Genomic DNA, 21,874 nt, shown 5'->3' on the forward strand with positions numbered 1-21,874 from the left:
TAACTTTTACAAAGACATGAAGTCAAAGGAATCCCCTGCCATTCCCAGTGTGTTTTATGGTAAGCTTACCCACTCATGTAGAGCTGGACAGTTGTTTTACTCCAAAGTGTCAGATGAAGAGTTTGGTGGCAGCTGTTTTTGAAGTTCTTTCACCCTTGACCTTGTTTTGTATTCAAGTGATGCTCATGGTGATGTGCTAATACAACTAGGGCCCCAAATAGAGCAAGGCACAGAGTGAGCATAAAGCCAGATTCCACAAGGGACCAGAGAAAATCAGACTTATTAACTGCCACTCACATCTACTTACTTTGAGGGCATTTAATCTACAAGGGTAGTTGAGGGACAGGGCAGCCACAGAAGTTTGAAGCCAGAAAACACAGCTGTGTATTTTCCCTGTGTCATTTTATAAACTCAGGATCAAAGTTGAATCCCCCGACTGGTATCTTCTTAGCATCCCAGGACTGGTGACACACTCCATTTTCTTCCCTCCAGCAAACTCTTGCTTATCCCTGCAGGTGTAACCAGGTTCTCTGAGTTGCCTCCTTCTGGTGCACTAAGCAAGCAGCAGAGGGAAGAGTCCTGCTTTTACAAATGGTGAGATGAGACTCATAAACATGATCAGAGTTGTTTCTCTACGTTATGAAAGTCTCACTTTGGCTCTTACTCCCTCTGGGGTACCCTCCCTAAGCCACACAGCTGGTCTATTGCTCAGCGAATGTTAGTCTGCTGCTGCTGCTAAGTCACTTTAGTCGTGTCCGACTCTTGTGCAACCCCATAGACGGCAGCCCACCAGGTTTCCCCGTCCCTGGGATTCTCCAGGCAAGAACGCTGGAGTGGGTTGCCATTAGTGACAGAAGATCTGCTGGGGCAGGGACCCTGTCAGTCCTGATCAAAGCCAGATCCCTCGTGCCTAACACAGCGCCAGGTAATGCTGGGCTCAGTCAGTAAAGAATCTGCCTCTGATGCAGGAGACATGAGTTTGATCCCTGGAATATCCCCTGGAGAAAGAAACAGCAACCCGCTCCAATATTCTTGCTTGGGAAATCCCATGGATAGAGGAGCCTGGCAGGCTACAGTCCATGAAGTCGCAAGAGTTGGACAAGACTTAGCAACTAAACCAACCAAACTTTCCCAGAAAGGTTGCAAGATAAGTTTAGTTGGTCAACGCAAGCCAGACAATTTTAAGTAGATCGCTGTTCAAAATCAAAACAGTTACAAACAGTTACAAACAAAACAAACAGTTACAAAACTGTCATTAGAACTGGGCCTGTCGAGAATGAAATAAATCTCAGGTAATCCCCAGGTTCCCCCCCTGCCGCCCTTCCTCTTTTCTCCTGTTGGTCCCTCTCAGCCTTCATCCTCCTTCAAGAAACTATGCTTCTTTTATTCTCATCTCTTCCATTCTTCTCCCTGGATACAAAGCCTCATCCCCTCTAAAAGCTGTTCTTCAAAAAGTCCTTCCACTTTCCCCAGCCCAGGAGTGTCTTTGATTTTGAAACCTTGTCATATCCTGAAGAAAATAAAGTTTCCCTTCCTGTGACTGGAGTTCTGGGTGTTGATGGGTTTGTAAACATCACTTCCTGGGACCCTGGAATCCTGACAGTGTGGTGGGAGAGAGTGGAGGGGAAGAAGAGGGCTTCAGTTAACTTGAAGTCTGACCTGTAAGGAGCATGTCCCATAACTGATTTGTAAAATAAATCAAGCATAGAAACAAAGATGAAAACAGAACACAAAAACAGACCCTTTATTCTCCTGATATTTTCTTAGCTTCATGTCAGCTAGCATTCTGTCTTCAAGTCAGAGACCTTTCCCATCTCTGGCTGTGGGAACAGATCCAACTGTAAGCTGCTTCCTGTCGTGCCTGGCAGTAGCTGCCACACTGTGTGTTATTTAAGAAGCTCCATTTGGCTCCCTGCTCCGTAGAGGAGGGGAACATATGGCCTTGACTGTTAAAAATATTCATGAGTCATGTTGCCCAGTACTGAAGAACAGCCACCTCAAGGGCAATTTTCCAACAGCTCATATTGGTTTATATAACATGGAATGAAGACCAGATGAAGTTCCAGGAGGTATTCAGAGGAGACAGAATGCAGTGAGGCAAGTTAGAATTTGGTCAGTATGCTGGATTGCATGTCCCTTCTGGAAGGAGGCATGGAGTGTTGGTAAAATCTCAGAGTGAAGGATCTCACTCTTTGGTTCCGTTTAGAGACTCAGTGTCCTGCTACAATCTTCTGTAGAAAGAACCTGAGAAGACCTGGAAGTGAGGGTGACTCCATTCATTGGTTCCCCAGTGACTTTCTTCTCTCCCTGACCACCAAGAACTTACCATGCCTCGTGGCGTTAGCTTGGTCCAGAGTACCCCTTCCCCTAACCCCTATGGTCCTAGCAGAAGATCCTTCCAGGGACAAATATTCATGATTTTTTAAAAAATGCTCATGGCTTTTAGGCAACTTCTGAAAAAGCTGAGATTGCAGATTGTAGTTACTGTTTCATTTTCACATTTCTGCAAGTTTCTACGGAAGTGGTCCTGAGTGGGTTTGGCTTCCCAGGGACATTTTATGTGATTTGTCAAATGCCAATATTGCCAATATTAAGTAAGCCCAGTTAAAACAACCAAGGCTGTAAGATAAAACAACTTAGCTCTCAGATGGTCTAAGAGCAGACAGGCTGGATGTCTATAATAGTTTCATGATTTAGAATACAAGGTACTATTTGCCCTTTCTCCTTCTTTCTATTGTAAATTAATCATTAGAGGGCTGTCTCTGAAGCACTCCTTTTCTCACTGTATCCTGTTTCCACCTGCCCCATGTGGGCGACTGCACCTGACTGTAATTTGGGGAACACAAATTGCAGTGGTTCAGCACTTTGTGCTTCCTCTAATAAGTTGATGTCACTCCCATCTTCTGGCACAATTCAGTTCAGAAGGGCCATGGTGTATCATTAATGCATTAAAAAATGTTGTGTTTTTAGACTGAATACCTGGAATTAGTTGGGAGACTGACTATCCAAAACAGACTTTTTACAGTGCTTGGGAGCCCTGAGGAAGCAATTCTTGTTTAAGCATCTGCGTTATCAGAGCAGCCCCAGTACTTCAAAGGTCTGTACAGGATGCTCAAAATAGGCACCCTGCCAAACAGAAATTGAAACACATATACGTACTACACTATTTGCCTTACAGAAATTAATTTTCGTCCAGCAGTACCTAGGATTATTTAATATTTATCTTTAGCTGCAGGAAGATGAATCTATTATTTTATGAGTTGATTTTGTTATTTCACCTGAATGTTTCAGTCCATCTTTCCAGTAGGAGACACTTAGAGTCTCTTCTATCTCTTGCCTTTCACCCTCTTTTTATTATTACTCTTATTTTTTAAGTATCTGGAAGCAATGGTAAGGTTCATTTTTTCTTTTTTATCACTTGATGCCCCTAGTTGGTTTCCTGGGAAAAAATGATCACTGAACAGAGTTTAAGGTCTAGGTTCATACCCATTGCATTGACTCAGTGGTAGTAATAGGTATTGAAGAAACAGTTTGGGATTGAAAGTAAAGAAGCCAAGTTCTAGAGTTTATCGCCACCTTTGTGACCCAGGAGAGATCCCTAAATTGTTTCCGAGCCTCCCCTTCATTATCTGCACCCGAGTAGTGTAGAGTCAGTCCCTACAGAGCTCTTTCCCCTAGTGATTCGTCATTCTGAAAGGCCACCAGAGTCCTACAGTCCTCCTTCTGTTGCTAAGATTCCAAAGGGGGGGGGGGGTCTGTGCTGTGTTGATTGTTTGCACCTGTGAAATTAAAGCACCAAGAAAGTCATGTGTCACCGTGTTGAATCACAAAATGACTGATAGAGTATCAGGGGGGACTTGAGTGTATAAAAAGCCACAATATTGCAAAGTACCTTGAAGATGGGAACTGTTAAATATCAATGGAGCATTGCTCTGCACCGTCAGCACTTCCCTGTGACCACAGTGAGAGAGATGCTAAAATGTCATTTCATGGACCACATTATGTGCTGCTTACGATGAATATTCTGGCCATGGTTTATTACATTTTTGATAAATTGTAACTTCTTGGACCCAAATTTGGTTAGCTTATCTCTAGTGCCATTTAAATATATGAAAAGACTGAATTTGCCCCAAAGATTTAATCATCATTCAGCAGCGATCTGTAACCATGTGGTACTAATTTAAATTACTGTAGCAATGGACAAGTCTCTATCCAGAAATTAATAAATGCAATTTATAAGGAATGTTAAGTAACAACTAACAATTTAATGCTTTGTGAGTTTCAGCCAAACTGATTAAATAATTAAAACAGATTTCTAGGGATAGGGAAAGAGATTTTACCATAAAAGAGATAAACAGTTTGGGAATTGTATGCATTCTTTTAGACATTTAAGATAATTAAATCCAAAACCTATGTTAAAATAACACTAAAGGTCTGGTTTAAATCAGTAGTGGGAATTGCCAAGTTAAGAGTTGAACATCATCCTAAGTGTCTGCTCCATTGTTTTAAATAAGGCATTTGGGGACTCTTGGAGCACTGGGTCAGTTTATAGAACCTGCTATTGGTGGGACAATATTGGTCTCAGGAATAAATAAATGTATCCAACGGAAACTTCTTCTTGCTATGATGTTTCTAGGCTTTTACTAAATAAAACTGGATGTTTAGATTCTTCAACATTGCTGTACAAATCTAAAACTTCTTTGTAAATGGTTTTCAAATGCTTATTTGTTAGAAAAGGTAAAGGAATTTAGAGTTCATAGCTGTTTTGATTATATGTGTGTGTGTGTGTGAGTGTAATATATACATCTATAGGCTCAAATTAATTCATTTTTGTCACAAATTATTGAGTACTTGTGTATGTACAATACATGGGTATCTCTGTGATATGAAGATAAATAAGACATGGAAGCTGTAGACTTCCATGAAGACAAGAATGAATACTCTCTTTTTTGATGAATAATAACTTTGTAGGCAGCAAAAGCAGATGAGTAGCCCCCCTGGAGACAAATGACCATGGGTTACAATAGGATATATTTCTTTTAAGACATTTTTAAAAGTGATTTGCCCAAGTGACTCCAAGGTGTCCATCAGTCATCCTTTTACACTGTATCTGTAGCTCACCAACCCTCCTGGGAAAACTACCCAGTTGTAGGGCTCTTACCTTAACTGGGGGAAAGCTGGATGGTGGTATCTACAGGTCGGAGTGTAATGTGGAAATTGTTGGAAAACCTTCTTTTGGGTGGGGACCTAGTTAGTGAATGTTGGCAAGGTTGAATTTTCACTGACCTGGCCAGCTGTTTGGGAGTTAAGTAGATGCAAATTGCATGTTCTACTGCCCACTAGATTTGGAATTCATTATCTTCCAAATTGAACGTGTCATACTTTCCTTAAAATGTGCTTTTCCTTATGTGATAACCAGTTACCCTGGTTTGCCTGGGACTGAGTGGTTATATAGAGTGCAGATCTTTTGGTGCTGGAACAGGGAGAGTCGTGGGCAAACCAGATGAGTTGTTCCTCCTGCCCTCTAACTTCTCCTCCTGTCTGCTCTGTCCTGATTAATCATATTTTCGCCTATCCAATTATCCTGGACTTTTCTGTTTCTTTTCCCACATCTACGTTGTCACTGAATTTTATCAAGTGTTGTGTTCTTCCCTCTTCTCCAGACTGTTAGTTGATGCCTTGGCTCAAGCAAGGGCGTGTTTTTGCCTGAACTGTTGAAGTAGCTACTAAACTGAAAGCCCTGTTGCTAGGCTTGCTCTCACCCTAATCTTCTCTGGACTCAGCCACCAATATTTAAAACGCCTATACACATGGTAAAGTTTTCAGTGTTACTTATTACCCCAAACCTCAATTTACGTACATGTGGAGAAAAAAGGCCCTCTCTCATGTGGTTCCTGTCAAAATCTCCAGGCTCACCCCCAATCACACTCCTTGCTCAACTCCATTCTTTAGCCATTTGAACCTAGTTGGTATTTCATGGGGGCAGAATTCACACGTATATTGTGAAAGTATTTCCTATTTTTGGAATGCCCTTCCCACTTCCTTCTCATCTTGGAAGTAATGAATCACTTTTCTAGATCCAGTTCACACATCACATTCCTGTATGAAAATTCTTTCTATCCCCAAATAAGACTGACCATTGCTAATGTGGGACTAGACTGTGCCTTGTATACTCATCCTGAATCTAAAAGCACACACGTTACAGTTACTTATGTAGTTGTAGATTATATGCTCTTCTAGTAAAGGAAACCTGTTTTATTAATATTTATTTCCAGATTTGGGTATGAGCTGTGACACACAACAGACAATGGAATGATGTTGATGGAGGGAAAGAAGAATCTCGCTGCATCATGGAAACTATTCTGAGACCTCAGGGCAGTTTGTGTATGGTGAGTCTCTCCCACTTTGATAATGTCCTTCTCACATCACCTGGTTGAAACTTGAAGTAGTTATGTACTTGTTCATCCTTTTACTACTAGATATTCTATATCCTCATAGGGTAACTTCCAGAAGGAAACTTTATGTCCACATATTAGGAGAAGTGCATTTTTATATTAACTTTTTTTTCTTATGCCGTATAAGTATCGGGGCTTTCTCGTGGCCCAGCAGTAAAGGGTCCACCTGCAGATGCAGAGCCACAGGAGACGTGGTCTAGATGCCTGGGTCCAGAAGATGCCCTGGAGGAGGGCATGACAACCTACTCCACTGTTGTTGCCTAGAGAAGCCCATGGACAGAAGAGTCTGATGATCTACAGTCCTTGAGTAACAAAGAATCAGACTCAACTGAAGAGACTTAGCACACACACCCACGCATTAGTCTTGATTCAAATCTAACACTGTTAACTGTCTATCCATCATCCATTTCCATTTCTCTGCCCTCCCTCAATTCCTTATCCTTCCAAGAAGAACCGTGTTTACTCCAGGGTCACCTCTTCATCACAGACCATGTACTTCTGGAAAAGCTGCTTCCCCTCCCTAGGGAGTAGCTCTTAATTAGCCTAAGGCAGTCACAGTGACCCCATTCCCCAAAGCTATGAAAAGATGGCTTGAGGTTCTGGCTTGTGACACAGTTCTGGCCACTGAGATGTAAGACAAGTCTGAAAGTGAAAGTGAAGTCGCTCAGTCGTGTTCGGCTCTTTGCGACCCCATGGACTGTAGCCCACCAGGCGCCTCTGTCCATGGGATTCTCCAGGCAAGAATACTGGAGTGGGTTGCCTTTTCCTTCTCCAGGGGATCTTCCCAACCCAGGGATTGAACCCAGGTCTCCCATGTTGCAGGCAGACTCTTTAACCTCTGAGCCACCAGGGAAGCCCCTGGGGGTATTTTGGCAAAGTCCCCTCTGACAACAGAGGTACCGAGGAGGATATGATCTCTTGTTGCTTGTGTGTTATTCTATCTATAAGCGACCTAAAATGGCTACAGCCATTTTGTGACACAGAAGGAAGCCAGCTTTCGGATAAAGGTAACACCAAGACTGGGTTTTCCTGGTGGCCCAGATGGTAAAGAATCTGCCAGTGATGCAAGAGACCTGGGTTCAAGCCCTGGGTCAGGAAGATCCCCTGGAGTAGAGAATAGCTACCTATCCAGTATTCTTGCCTGGAGAATTTTATGGACAGAGGAACTGGGCAAGTTACAGTCCATGGGATCACAGAGTTGGGCACGACTGAGCAACTAAATTTTTATTTATTTATTTTAAAACTAAGACCAGCATAGCAACAAAATAGAAGGACCCCAATCTTTGATGCCATTATGGAGTCTCTGATCCTGCCCCTATTGCAGCCCCCAGTCGCCTTCTTCTAGGCTTGTAATCATGTTCCATGTGGCTGAAAGTCTCATAACTGATGCAGACAAGTTTAGCATTGCAGTCTGAGAGGGCCAGGGCCATTTGTTTAATACATACCACATGGTACTTCAAAGGTAAGGATAAAAATGCTTAAAGTATACTTAGAATAAAGGAAGAAACCCAGATGACCATCAGAGAAGATTCAAATGCCACCATTTGTTCAATAGCTATGTTGAATGAATCAATCAGTGGGTAAGGATTCCATAGGAGGAACTGTATTAAGTGCTTATAAGGATCACAAACTCTAAGCGCTGGAAACCGTTCCCTGTATGAGCTAATGGTCTCATTACTGAGCAGGGCAGTGACCCAAATGACTATACAATAAAGAAGAAAGTAATGGATATTATAGTAATGATAACAATCTAACATTTACTGAGCAATTACTATGCACCTGGTGCAATTCTAAGTCCTTCCCAAGGATTTTTATTTGCATCAGCTATGTCTTCTCTCTCAAACATATTCCTCATAGACCACTTCAAAGCCTAAAACTACTTATATTCCCATATATGTCTTTCTCCTTCTAAAAAGAGAGAGAGAGAAAGAAAATCACCAATTTTCCTGAGTTTGCTTTTATGTCAAGATACCACCTTATTTCCCTTTCAAACTTCACTAATTGTTTTTACTGATAAAATTCATTTTTAGATTCACAAAAAACTGAGTGGAAAGTCCAGAGATTTCTCGTATACCTCCTGTTCTCATATAAGAACAACCTTCCCTACTATCTATGCCCTCCCTCACAGTGGTACATTTGTTACGATCAACAAACCTACATTGACACGCCATCATCAGCCAAAGTCCGTAGTTTACATCAGGGCTCACTCTTGGGGTTGGATGTTTTATAGGTTTTGACAAATGCAGAATGGCACACACCCACCGCTGCTGTATCAGACAGAAGAGTTTGACTGCTCTAAAAATCTGCTGCGCTCTGTCTATTCATCTCCCCTTTGCCAAGTTTTTTTGAAAAAATAAATAAATCACTCCTTCTATGAGCCTTTATCGTTCACATCATATTTATTCTTTGACCCACTGCACTTCTTTTCATTCCCCTCATTTTTCTGAAGCTGCCCTGGGAAAGGTCACCATGCAGCATGACATGGACAATTCAGTGACGATACTCCTGCCAGTTCTTTCTTTTGTCTACCCCTCCATTGCAGCACCATCTGCCCGGTTTATCCAAGCCAGAAACTACAGGCCCATACTTGACTCTCACCTCTTTTCTTCTCCCACTTGCTCGTTCTGTCTCCAGAATTTCTATTGCATGAATTTCTCCCGAGAGAAACACAGCTTGTCTCACCCTCCTCTAGGCTTCCTTCATCTTTCCTAGAGACCTCTGTAATAATCTCCTAACTACTCTCAGGCCAACCCAAGCCCTGTGGTCACATGAGAATAATTTTCACCAATACCATTCTCTTCTCGCCACTCCCTGGTTGGAATACTTTCATAGTATCTCTTTCTAGCAGAATAGCCTGTAAATTCCTCGGCACAGCCTTTCAGGCCTTCACAATCCTGCAAAGGTGCCACTTGCCTGCTGTTACCTCTAGCCCTCCTCCGCCATGCTCTCCGACCTTGACTGAAGTGGTCTGGGCCCCGAACACGCATACTTCCACTGCTCTGTGACTTTGCCGGGTCTATGCTCTCTGTGTGGCATGCCCTCTCTCCCTTGTCCAGGTCGTGAACTTCTACTCACAGGAAGGAACATTGCAAGTGTTTTCTGCTTTCCTATCCATCTTTCCAAACATAGCTCCCTCATCAAAGCTATTGTGCTGTGTTATTACATGTGTTTGTCTGTATGCCTGACCCTTTCCCTGAAATATGAGCTTTTGAGACAAGGCATTCTGTATCATTCATCTCAGAATCTCTAGTACCTGGTACAATTTATATAGTCCATGGAATCCCCCAAGCCAGAATACAGGAGTGGGTAGCTGTTCCTTTCTCCAGGGGATCTTCCCAACCCAGGCATCGAACCGAGGTCTCCTACATTGCAGGCAGATTCTTTACCAGCTGAGCCACCAGGAAAGCTCAGGGATACTGGAGTGGGTAGCCTATCCCTTATCCAGCAGATCTTTCTGACCCAGGAATCAAACTGGATCTCCTGCATTGCAGGCAGATTCTTTACCAGCTGAGCTATCTGGGAAGCCCCAGTACAATGTCCAGTAATTAATAAATATTTGTTGAAATAAGACTGTTGTGATGGTGTGAATAGAGTGTGATGGGAGTTCTGTAATTCATTCATCCATCCATTTTTTTTTTCCCCCAACAAATAGGTACAGAATACTTACATGAGCCAGGCACTCTTCAAAGAGCTGGATATAACCATGAACAGGCAGAGGACCATCTTACACTCAGAGATCACAGCATTCTATTCTAGCGAGAGAAGACAAATACAGTGAGTTTAGCAAAAGGCCAGTACCATGAATGAATGAAAAACTTAAGACATAGACAGAAGACATAGGGAGTGGTAGAGGCCATTGTTAAACTGGGCAGTCCATGATCCACCCAGAGGTATTTAGTTAGTTAGTTTTGGCTACACTGAGTCTTCAGTGCTGTGTGTGGTCTTTCTCTAGTTGCGGCAAGCAGGGCCTGCTCACTAGTTGGAGTGCACAGGCTCCTCATTGCAGAGACTGCTCTTGTTACTGAGCACAGGCACTAGGGCATGGGGGCTTCAGCAGTTGCAGCTCGCAGGCTGTGGCTTCCCGGCTCAGTAGTTCTGGATCTTGGACTTAACTGCCCCATATCACATGGGATCTTCCTGGAGCAGGGATCAAACCTGTGTCCCCTGCATTGGCAGGCAGATTCTTAACCACTGGATTACCAGGGAAGTCCCAAAGGCATTTATTTAAATTCACATCAGAACATTAGTAACAGCATCTGTGCACAACCTGGCCCATGAAACATAGTTTGGGGCCAGGTTTGGTCAGTGGACTACCTCTTTAAGGTCTCTGTTGCATGGGCATCTCTGCTATGTATCTAGTTCCTTGAAAAAGTAGAGAGAGACCATAGATCCTTGAATCCTGGCAGTATTTCCTCATTAGTTTGACTCCAGTCTACCTTGTTAACAGCGTCTTACTTTGTCTTATCCTCTTTATCCTGTGCTTGTAGCTTTATGATGGTTTTTTAGCAGCCACAAAATTGTCCTGAGAAAATGGACCTTTTGTATTCCTTGGAAAGAATACTCCTGTACTTGGGAATCAAAGGCCCAGCAATGAGAGCGCAAGGCAGCAAATGAGTATGGGCTCTCTCATACCAGATTCAGAAGTTTTGGTGTCTTAAAAATAGCTCTGCAGTCATCCATGTTAGGGGATGGGAGAACAAAGAAATATGACATTCACATGTGCAGGTAAAACTAGAGGACAGAAAAGTTGAAAAGGCACCTAAAGATAATTCAAGATTAGCCCCTTTGTTTTGTAGACAATGCAACTGAATTGAGAATCAGTAACTTACTAAAGCCATGGACCTTAATGTATTCAAGTGGAAATAGAGTTGACCATCTACTTATCCCCCTACTAATAGCTAGGGTTTCAAACAGTAGAAATGAATGAAGGCTCTAATCAGCAAATTGTAGATGTTTTCCAAATTTTTGTGACCTGAATAATCAGCTGTTAATGAGAAGAGGGGCTTCCCAGGTGGCGCTGGTGGTAAAGAACCCACCTGCCAATGCAGGAGACATAAGAGACCTGCATTCGATCTCTGGGTGGGGAAGATCCCCTGGAGGAGGGCATGGCAACCCACTCCAATATTCTTGCCTGGAGAATCCCACAGACAGAGGAGCCTAGAGGCTATGGTCCATAGAGTTGCAAAGAGTCGAACACAACTGAAGTGATTTAGTTCAGTTCAGTTCAGTCGCTCAGTCTTGTCCAACTCTGCGACCCCATGGACTGCAGCACCCCAGGCCTCCTTGTCTATCACTAACTTCCGGAGTTTACTCAAACTCATGTCCATTGAGTCGGTGATGCCATCCAACCATCTCATCCTCTGTCGTCCCCTTCTCCTCCTGCCTTCCATCTTTTCCAACATCAGGATCTTTTCAAATGAGTCAGCTCTTCACATCAAGTGGGCAAAGTATTGGAATTTCAGCTACGACATCAGTCCTTCCAAAAATATTCAGGGACTGATTTCCTTTACTATGGGCTGGTTAGGTCTCCTTGCAGTCCAAGGGACTCTCAAGAGTCTTCTCCAACAGCACCGTTCAAAAGCATCAATTCTTGGGTGCTCAGCTTTCTTTATAGTCCAAGTCTCACATCCATACGTGACTATTGGAAAAACCATAGCCTTGACTAGATGGGCCTTTGTTGGCAAAGTAACACACGCAATGGGCAAAAGACTCATAGCAGAGGTAAATGGAGCCTCATTATAGCTGACAGGAAGATATGAGGATGAATTGTCTTTAACTCCAGCCTGTAATTTAAACCAAAAGCCCTGCAAAATTAGCAGTTCAGTGGTAGGTGTGAGAATGGTACTGCTATTGAATTATTCATTCATTTGTTCACACATTCACTTATTCATTTCCTCATTCACAATTGCTGAACCCTCACGGTTACAGACTTCTGAACTTAGTGCTGCAGAGACCACCGTGTTATAGAGTGCTCCTCCCTCCTTGGGCTCAAAGAGCTCCCAGTCCCACAGAGGAGCTAGATGTATAGTTAGATCATCACAGTGCCCTGGGCCGTGCAGTCATGTGTGTTCTTCCTGGATAAAGGAGAAGCTTGGACCAGACTCTGCAGGCAGTTTGCCCTCAGTCGGGTGATATATTATAAGTACTTCACTGTACCCTTCCTAGTCATCCCAACATTGCCTCCTGTACAGCCATTATCCTCTGAAAAGCCCTTCCCCCTCAGGCAAAAATAACCTGCTTGGAAGAAATTATGAAGAGCTTTTCTGCTTCTTTTGAAGTTGCAGTACCCGCCAAGTGACACCCCCGTGTTTCTGTTATACTCTTCCCGGAAGGACCAAGTCTCCTGAGTCATAAGATGGCAGCCATCCTTTGCAGCCATTGGCTTCCGAGGAGCAGGCATTTCCATCCGTCTGCAAAGGGAAGAAGAATTAGCCGCCTGCTTGAATCAGCCGTATGTGTGTTGGTTGGGGGCTGTTAGGAGATGTACCCCTGACGAGAGTCTAGTTGCCCAGCCAGCTTCCCTTTATCAGATGGGCTGGTGCCCGTTATCATTGTTCTCACAAGGTGATAGCAGGAGTTGTTCCCTGTAAGAAGACAGTGGCATTCTGGCAGGGTCATCATGGTGTTAAGATGCATAGCGTTTGTCAGGTTTGCCTAGGACTTCTGGAGGTTTAGTTATGAAACTTGTTAATTGAGCTATAAATATAGCTGCAGCCTTTGCCTTCCAGTAAGGCAGTGTGTTAATTTGGGTTTGGCAGGGGGATGGTACAAGCTGCCAATGTTATGTTAGGATTAGTAACGTGCGGTACATTTTAACTCCACTTCCCCATGTGCCATGCTTTCTTCCTCTGTTTGATATCTTTGTGAGAGAAGAGAGAAGAGAGGAGAGAGCAAGCTCATTGTTATGAGCATCTCATGTTAGGAGTGTTTATCCGTGGACCTGCTTTGCACCCTGCAAGTCTCCAAGTGGATGGAGTTAGGTACATGAAGAGAGCCACGTGCGCCACCCCAGAGAGGGTTCAGCCACAACCTTCTGCCCCAAGGTAGTCTAACCGTGGTTGCCAAGAGCAGAGTATTTGCCCTTGCTCCCTCCCAGGAACTCTTCCCTATATTTAGAGCATCTCTCTCTTTGTTAAAGTGATAATCATAAATATGTGTTTTCCATAATAAAAAATACATCCTCCCCTTCTTTCGCACAGAAGGAATCACATGGGGAATGGAGTGGGTTTGTTTGCTTATTTCTTCCTCAAATACTTATTAAAGGGTAAACATGTCACTTGCTCATCTCACTGAGGAAAAAGAAATGTTACGTTTTAAAGCTGCACATAAAAATAACTTTGGCTGTGTCCTTTGTGGTCCTAGGGGGAAGGAAAGGGTACTGTTGAAGCAGTTATTGCCCTGCCTGTTTTGAGATGCTTGGTAAGTGATAGCTAAATGAATGAATGAGTGGGGCTCACTTAAGTAGTGTTTTGAAAGAATGGTCTTTGCAGATTATCCAGTAGATCACACCTACTTTTGTTTCTTAAAATATAATACTGACCTGGAAATAGGTTGGCAAAAATGTGGAATTCTGTTTGTTGGCAATATGATAGAGGAAAGAACCCACTTCCGGCTAAATAGTATCAAACGTTTAATTTTTTTTTTTCTAAATGCACCTGGCTTGAGTAGAAATATGAAAGAATGTGGAAGTCCAACATCCTGTGTGTGTCTCTGGAGATATCACTGATTGCATTTTCCCTGGTTATGAAATGTTAGAGAGATCAGCTCCAACTCAGTATTCTTTGTGTTTCATTCTGCTTTCCCCCTCCATGGGCATGTCTCTCACCTCTGATAAGTAGAAATTTCCAACTCTTTTTGTTTTGTTTACTTAGAGCTGGATGTCTTTCTCCCTTCTTTGGTTGAACTCTGGAAATGAAGATGGTATGTCATGGATACAGAAATGTGCTTCAGTCTAATGAAGATTGTATTGATTTTTTTTTATTTTTTACAGTGAAACCATAGCCTGCCTCAACTACACCAGCTGTTAATTGTATTTTTCCTAAGTCCTTTTGGTATTCATTTGAAAAGCATTTTATAACCCATCTGGTGACCTCGCTGCTAACCAACAATTATAGTCTGACATCTGAATACAAAGAATTTGGGACAAGCCACAGTTGTACATGGAAACTTTTAAAACAATGTCTCCTTTAATATAGTCTTTACTAAAAAACATTGTGAAGAAATGATTATAGCCTCACTAAATTCTGACATGCTGAAAAAAAAAATGGCTGTTCACTCTTTGGAAATTTGTACCAACTTCTCAAATGAGAGATTGAGAGAGCAATAATCATAATAAAAAAGGGCACCAGCTCTGCTAGGCAGTGCACTTTTTGTCCACTCTACCCCATTCACAAACCTGACGCTGCCTAGACCGATGTTAATTCCAACGGCTGGAGGTGGACAGAGAGTGGGTGCTATTCACAGTGTGGTTACTCTGGAGACTGAAGAATCTGGAACCAAATTGCTGGGATTATTAGAGTCTGAAGCAGGATGGCTGTGGGCACTTGTGGGTTTTTGTACTTAGGCACCAGGCCGAGTAGGCAAGTGTGGGCTGGAATCTAGCCCTGGGACTTCTTGCCAAGTTGTATGCCCCAGCTTGAGGCTGCATCAGCTGGGAGGAAGGGGCCTTTCTGCAAGTCAGCTGCCAGGGTGGAGTGCCTTTTTGTAACTTGCACAGAGATGCAGTGTGTGCTTGAGGTGGCCTTGGCTGGATCTAACTACTTGAGGGACCCTGTCCTTTTACCCCTGCTATAGTGTATCTGACACTCACCTGCCCACCCTTATCTCAACTGGTGGGAGGAGTGAATTATCTGATGGGGGATCTGGAAGGGGAAACCAAGCCAGGGTAGCTCTGGCTCTTCTGCTGACTGTATAGGGAACCAGCCACCTGTCTGGGAGCATGGATCGTGCACAGGGGTATGGGTGGCTAGGAGGAGGGGAAAGGGGCCTGACCCAGTCCAGCATCTCTAAATCTAGGAAGCTGACTTGCCCATCTTTCCCAATCTTGCTTTATTCCATAAGAAGAGTGATAATTTGCCCTCCTCTGACCTCCATCAGCTCAAATTTGTCTCATTTTTTAGTTAATTCAAAATTCAGAAAGAAGGATGCTGTTTATTGAACTTCCTCTGCCCTCCACCAGGGTCTTAGGAACCATACAATTTTCCATTTCCCTTCGCCCTGTGCCCCCACATACATAGAATTTTTCTTTCCAGCAGAAGCCATGAACCCGTGCACGCCATTAGCCAGATCTAGCCTACATCATGCTTTGTTCAACCCACAAAGTGTCTTTTGAAAACAGGGTACACCAACACTGAAAAACAGGAGAGTGCATGTACACGAAAGATTTCTGGACAATCTTAAACAGTCAGGTCAGAAAATTTGGCCACATTGTGTCTGCCTCCCCAAAGGGCACCACTCAGCCTGAATGAGACCCCCCTTTCCACTGGATATAGACCCCCAGTGTCCCTGTCCCCTCTACTCTATTGTCTCCTGGACTGAGACGTGGTGTCAGCCACCATCCATCACCCCTCTCACACAGTTCTGGTTTAGAAGTACATGAATGTCCCTTTATTCTGCGTCCCTTGTAATAGTGGACTGGGAAGCCTCCACTGGTGGAGCCTATGGGAGACAGCATATGTCTTTATGGAACTATAGATTATTTCCATATGCTTAATGCCTTTTTTTCCCCTGGATGAGTCACACATTAGGCTACCTATTTGGTTCCTATAATCATGTGGGATTTCTTTAGCATTTTTTTAAGAGAAAGTCGTTTAGAAAAGAAACCTAACAACTTTAAAAAAAAATTTCTTTCCTAATCCAACCAGTGAAAAGAAATCTGCTACTTCTCTGACCAGCTCTTCACATTATGTGGAAGCTCATCTTTATCTGAACCTGATACCTGGACCCTGTACAATGAAACCCCAAACAATGAAATTGGCTCAACCGTCTGGTGACCAGTGAACAAATATCCTGCTGCTAGTTCTTAGAATGGGTTTCCCTGGTGGTTCAGATGGCAAAGAATTTGCCTATAATGTGGGAGATGCAAGTTAGATCCCTGGGTCAGGAAGATTCCCCTGGAGAAGGGAATGGCAACCCATTCTGGTATTCTTACCTGGGAAATCCAATGGACAGAGAGGAGCCTGGAGGATTGCAGTCCTTGGGGTCACAAAGAGTTGGACACGACTGAGTGACGAACACACACACCCACCCAGTCCTTAGAACTGTTCACTAACATTTGTTATTTTTCTGGACGTGGGAGAATTTAACTCCCAGGCCCATAAATTTAGCCGTGGCACAGTGATTTTCATTGGCCAATGAAATGGTCACGGAAGGGGTGAGCATTATTTTCAGAGAGAATCTGTAAGAGTCAGTGTGAAATGAACAGTTCACCTCTCTTCTCTCTGTCCATGACCAGGGACTGTCCCTGTGCAAGGGCACATCTCAACACCTCCCCCCACCACCCCCACCCCAGATCAGAGATAGACTTGTAGAACATGTGAGGGAAAAAGAATGTTTGTTGTTGTTCTAAGCCCCTGAAATTTCAAGGTTGTTTTTTCGTGCTGCAGGCCCAGTCTATCTCAACTGCTAGACCCCTGCCTCCACTTGACTGTCCTGGCATTTGAAGAACATTCTTTTGTCTTTATTCTTTTTTCCTTCTGGAATAAATTTCTATTCAACGGATGCTTGTATGTTTTCTAAATACGCGACAGTTCCCATTCCACTCAATTGTAAGAAAATCTCTCTCAAGATGATTATTGCTATGGCCAGTTCTGCCAACAGCTGCAGAACATTCCAGAACAGAGAGTGAAATATGCCATGAGGCCAGAAAAAGGACAATGTGACCCACTCCTTATTTAAGAAGATGTCACACTGGGCCTGTTTGCTGTTCTATCTAGCCCTAAACTGTTCCTAACAGGTGTGCCAAGAAACAAGTCATGGGGAGTGCAGTTGCTGTCCACAGGTTTGGCTCTGAGGAACAAGCATGGGTGTTCTTCAAGCATCCCATTGAGTTCCTGCCATGCTTGCATGCATCCAGACACCTTGAACTTGCTGGTATACATAGATTTTTTCTGTAAGCCTAGACTTAGTTGGGGGAGTAAGCACCAAGGGTTACTGATTAGTATGCAAACAAATACTCTCTTGGTTGATTCTGAACAATATCTTCCAAAATTCAGGAAACACTACCTGGTTTTAGTATTATAATTTTATAGGCGTGAACTCTGTAATCTCTGATGACATGAATTTTCCCTGTCCTACTGAGAAAAGCCTTTCTTTTTCATTTGGGGCTTGTTTATAAGGATTTTTTAACTATTCCTAATAACTTATCTTAATAAATATTCCTAATAACTTAGAATTGCAATAGCATAGTATATACCATGTATTAAAAAAATAAATCTACATCCATTTGCCTGTCTACTTGTCTCTGTTAATATGTCCTTTTCTGTTTCTGACTAAATGTGTATTTGGGTGGAGTGGGGGGTGCCAAGGAGGAACTAAATGGGAATGACAAAGAAGAAGCAAAAATTCTTTTTGCTTCTCCCTACACCTCTTGGGACCTCCCCTCTCCGTGGCCCCCATTCAAGATATTAAAGTGATGAAAGCTGAAGATTCTAAAGGCCAAAGTGAAGCATTGGGCTCATCACAAATATTTCAGTCTGAAAACCATTTTGATCTCCCACCTATTGATTATAATTTTGGGCAAGGTAAAACAGAAAGAACTTGAAATTCTGCAGTAAGAAGCTTCTGGCTCCAGTTCTAGAGATTGTGAGGCTTTTTGTCTTGTTTGAGCCTCACATTCCTTGTTTGTAAGATTTTTTTTTGTTTGACCTGTCTTACCAAGGTGACCCTGTGTGTCAAGTTCACTCTGGAGCATTCTTTTAGAGTAGATGTCTCTGAATGGGCTGAATTGTTTTCATTACTGTTTTCCCATCCTAGGTGGCCAGTAGAGGATGTTTTAATAGTGGGAAATTTATTTATTTATTTAATAGTGGGAAATAGTGGGATTTTTATTCCTTTAAATTTTTTTGAGTGTTTTTTTTTTCCCCTCCCAGCCACTTGGCTTATAGAATCTTAGTTCTCTGACCAGGGTTGAACACGATGACCCTCTGTGTTAGAAGTGCAGTCTTAACTATTGGACTGCCAGAAAAGTCCAATAGAGGCATGTTTTCTAGGGGGGGATAGTTTTCCCCAGAATGTTTCGGGTGGCCCCAGTTGGCCCTGTGCTCCTGCCAGCTCTTCCTCCGTAGCCCTTGACAGAACACAACTTCACAGCTTCACAGAGAAATGGTGAGCATGCTTCCTGCACCAGGTCATCCTCACCTCTCTCCCTGCTCTGCACTGAAACCCCTGAGAAATTCAGCACTTCTCTGTTTGGTCCTGGGCTCTTTGCTGAGTTGATATGGGAAGTCCATGAGGTCCCAGGCCCTAGAAAGCTGACGTCTGACTTGGCAGGAACTCGAACTTCTGGCTGTGCTCAGATATTGGACTTTTCTGGCCGGGGATGTCTCTATGGGACCATGACAGCTGGGGGCAACAAAGCTCTGTAGGGGTTACTGAAAGGGTCCCAGGATGCTGATATTAGCAGATTTAGGATCTTATTATCAGGCCCATGCAGAAATATACTTTCTGTCAAGCTTCGGTTTCTGACGTGGAAATACCTGTAAATCATTGCTGCCACCTTATTCTTTATATTTTTAAGATTATTATTTTGAAGACAGACCAGCTGTGTGGTGGACTGAATTGGTAAAGGAAAGAGAACAGGGTTCTGAGGGATCAAGTCATTCATTTCTGGGAAAGCAGACTGTGGGTGAAAGCATGAGTATAAACGAATCTACAGATGTTACTTTTTTATGTGTCCTCCCATCTAAAGCATATTCCATGTGATAAGAATGTTTAAGCCAGAAGGGAAGACTTTGTGATCTATTCCTTAGATTTATTTCTGCTCTCTGGAGTCACTGCTTCGCTAACCTTGCTCTGCCCCCACATCATCCCTCATCCTTCCAAAGTAAATAAATGGAGTTTTCTTTGCCTTTTGTTCTTAATTAGCTATCAAAATTTGAGGTGTCACCCAGACTCTGAAGGCCCTTGTGACACTGTCTTAAGAATGTGGGGGTCGCCTTGTTGTCCTTGACTAACTGGCCTCTCTCCCGTCAGCGGTCTCTGAGATGCATGGAGCTACACAGGCATTTTCTGCCTGGCTCTCATCACCAGCCCCGGAGATGATGGAGCTCCTGGCCTCTGTTTGTATATAGAGCTGTCTGAAATGCATTCGGGATCTCTTGAGGTGAAAAGAGTTATATAAACAGAGAATGTTATTATGGATTCTTACTACAGATGGAAATGACTGGGTATTCTCAAAATAAATAACATTTCACATTTTTATAGATATGTAACATAATATGCATGTGTGTGTGTATTTATATTCTTTCCATCTTGAATACACAGCCTCTCCTTCCTTAGCACTTGGATAAGCCATTCATTTTGCCTCCTGCTTTTTTGATTCTCTTCTTAAGAATTCATTTAATTGTTGCCAGCATTTGGAGAGTTAGGATGAAGCGGTTATAGGCTTCCTGCGAGCTCCCGCCAGATAAGTCTGCCGTGGCTATCGCATTTAGGAGAGCTGAATGCTGAAAACACTTAAGTTCTGTTTTTCCACTTCCCCTCTAAAGAGAGATCAATCAGCTTGTGGCTCAGCATAATTACAAATGGAAACTTCCTAGAAGAGGTGCCCAGAGTTTAGAGGATTCAGTATAAGGCACCTAGATTCACAAGTTGCTTATTTAGATACTTCAGGAATCCCCTTCTTCTTTTTTTTTTTTTTAATTGAGTCAGTGTATTTATTTTCCTTGAATATTTGAGGGCAAAGCCTGCTGTATCTTATTTACATTGATCTACTTTCAGTAAAACTAACAAGTGAATGTAGGTAAATGAATGATAGGATTATAACTTTCCTAACAGTGCCTTTCCCACAAGGAAAATCCAGAGTATGGGGACCCTATTGCTGGGGGCTTGCAGAAAAGAGCAAAGATGCCAAAGATTTATCCCATGCCACGGAGGAAGAAGATTGGCATCCACAAGTCTGAGCAACACGAGGCGGACAACAGCTGGCTGTGCCAACTCCACCTGGCTCCAATAAAGGGCTGGCTAGCATCCTTGGCAGTAGCTGGTGGGAGAGGCAGGCGGAAGCCAACTGCCCCGAGGCTGGCCAGTTCTGGTGGAAGGAGGTGGAGGAAGAAGAGAGAGCTGGGTGAGAGGGCCTCGGGCCCTCAGTATGGTGCTGAGCAAATGGTTGACTTGGGGGAATTCAGGCCAATTAGAGAGTGATCCTTTCACAGGCAGCCATCTGGAGGGACCCATAAGGGGACTGAGCCTGTAATTGGGAAGCTACCCTATATGACAACTTCCAAATTTTAAGAGGATTTGATCAAATTTTTTAAACTAAGATTTATTGAATGCCTCACACATAAACAGGCTCTATGATAGGTGTTGAGGTCTACAATAATCAAAATAGTGATAAGAACAAGATGATTGATAATAACGATTGCTAACTTTTAATGAGCATTTATTAAGTGCCAAAATATGTTACATGCCTCAGCCATTTACTTCTCCCAATATTCCATAAGATAGGCATTATTATTATTATCATCTTCATTTTAGAATGAAGAAACCAAGATTTAGGGAGTTTAAGTAACATTCCCAGGGTCACAGAATTAGGTGATACATCTGTATTCTTGACTATGCTTAAAATGTATGGTCTGTACTTAAGGAACTAATAGTCTAGTAAATAAAGTAGACATGAAAGAAAATACATTGTAATGAAAATAATCCCACAGTAATGCACTCTGCAACAAATCGAATTCAGATATAACATGATTGAATATTGGATTTCATTCCCTTGCTTCAGACTCAGGTATACTCAAAAATTAATGGCATTATAACTCAACTTGTATTTTTAAGATTAGATTTTTTTGGACTCCATTCATAGTGATAGGGAGGTTGTCACTGTAAAGTAACAGTAGCTTATTTGTATGGTGTACTAATAGTAGCTGCTTTTAGTGGCCATGTACTATAAAGTTGTTAGTTCTAGTCTCTACGATCATTGGGAAAAGTAAAGAATGCTATTTCTGATGTACAGGTCATCTAACTCAAATGATTTGCTCACAGTTCAGAGTTAGTGAAGTGGCAGAGCTTGATCAGAATGGAGACTATTCTAATCTAATGCTTTCTTCACTATGCCCATCCATATTGCTTCTCTCTAATAGAGTGGGATGGATGTGGTACAGCTACACAGAGGAAGAAGCCTATTTAATTTTATGGAAGAGATTTGCATAGGGAAGACAGAGAGAACGTGTATTGAATTCTTCCTCCATGCCATCCACCAT

Source organism: Capra hircus, chromosome 11 (assembly GCF_001704415.2).
Source record: "Capra hircus breed San Clemente chromosome 11, ASM170441v1, whole genome shotgun sequence".
NCBI lineage: Eukaryota > Metazoa > Chordata > Mammalia > Artiodactyla > Bovidae > Capra > Capra hircus.